The sequence below is a fragment of the Chrysochloris asiatica genome, unplaced genomic scaffold (assembly GCF_000296735.1).
Source record: "Chrysochloris asiatica unplaced genomic scaffold, ChrAsi1.0 scaffold00008, whole genome shotgun sequence".
NCBI lineage: Eukaryota > Metazoa > Chordata > Mammalia > Afrosoricida > Chrysochloridae > Chrysochloris > Chrysochloris asiatica.
In genome coordinates, this window is record NW_006408526.1 from 9,397,744 (window position 1) to 9,399,646 (window position 1,903).

The window sequence follows — 1,903 nt, forward strand, 5'->3', positions numbered from 1 at the left end:
AAAAACATGTTTACTAACAGTAAAAATTGAGGAAACTGCTTTAATATTTATTTGCTCAGTGTACTTATAATGTTCAGCAAATGCTCACTTAATGTTTCCCCATTCCCTCTCTAAACACCCTCCTGAATCCCACACATGCTGAAGCTCACAGTCAAGATGACGTTCTCCAGGACACTCCAGCATAAATGCTCCCACCAGTGAAGTAATGTTTACCAAGAATCCATTATTGCTTTCCAAGCCTGTTTATGCCAGTTGCACTTATTATTGCTAGTCTGTGATTTAATTAACTAGTATGTAAATAGATGAACTAGAATCAGGAAAACAAAGAGACCTGTTATTGCATGAACTAGGCTAAATGTCTTATGAAAACGCTAGCATTTCAAAAGACAGAAAGATGGAAAGATAAATGGAAAAAAATGAAAGGACATTTTTTCTTAAAGGGTGGGACTGATAGAAATTTAAAAGAATGAGGAAGAGAACTGCTGAAAATCTAGAAAAATACAGCTTTCTTATTACTGTGGAGATAATCTAATCAGTGGATTCACAACAAGAAAAACTACTTGAGTCTTACATCAAAAGATTAGTGAAAATGCACATTTATAAGTTTTGATATAAAATGAAATGTTTAAAATGGGTGCATGTTTTTGTTATGAGTCCTTTTGTCTTAAACTAGGTATTCTAGAGGAGCAAAACAAGTGAAGCATAAATACAAAAGACTTATTTCAAGAAAATGACTCACATAATGGTGGAGGCAAGCAAGTTCCAAAACCACAGGACAGACATTAGGCTGGAGGCTGCACCTGACTCATTGGTTGCAGAGAGTGACAAACCCAAAATCAGCAGGTCAGATAGTAGGCAAGAGGCTCAAATCCCAAGAACTGGATGTCAGAGAATTATGTTTCAATTGCAAGAGCCAGAAAGGCCAATCTTTTCCAGAACATCCAAATGTATTGAATGGATTGAGGCCACACCCTCAAGGAAACACCTGTTTTAAATTGGAGAACACTAGCATAGTATTTACTAAACCACTGAGTATCACAGCCTGGTCAAATTGAAATATAACTTTAACTATCATACCTTCTAATCAATTTCTTAACTTAAACAGTCATCTACTTATTACTTTACTCTACTTTATCCACCACTCATCTGTCATTCTGTCATGGTATGGTGACTTTTGTGTTGCTGGGATGCTGGAAACTATGACACCAGTATTTTAAATACCAGCAGGATCACCCATGGTAGACAGGTTTCAGTGAAGCTTCCAGGATAAGACAGACAGGAAGAATGAGAGACAGACCACTTCTGAATGGTTAAACACTGAACACATTGCCTGATATAGCGTCAGGAGATGAGCCCCTCAAGTTCAGAGGCACTAAAAATATGAATGGGTAAGAGATGACTCCTCAAAGTACAATTGACATTAATGGTGTAAATGGAGTAAAGTTTTTGAGACCTTCAGGTGTTGATGTGGCACTAACCAAAATGGAGACAAATAACTGAAAATACCCATTAATAATCAGAATGTGGAATATATGAATAGGAAAATAGAAAGTTTTCAAAAAATGAAATGAAACCCATAAAGATTGATCTTAGGCATTAGTGAGCTGAAATGGACTGGCACTAGCCATTTTGACTCAAATGATAATATGGTTTACTATGTCAGGAACAACAAGTTAAATAGAAATGGAACTCCATTCATCATCAAAAATAACATGTCACAATCAGTCTTGAATTACAATGGTCTCTGTAACAGAATAATAGCAATACGCCTGCAAGGAAGATCAGTTCATGCCATATTATTCAAATTTATACACCAACCACTTAAGGCAATGATGATGTAACTGAGAAATTCTACCAACTTCTTCTATCTAAAATTGATTAAACATACAATCAAGATGCATTG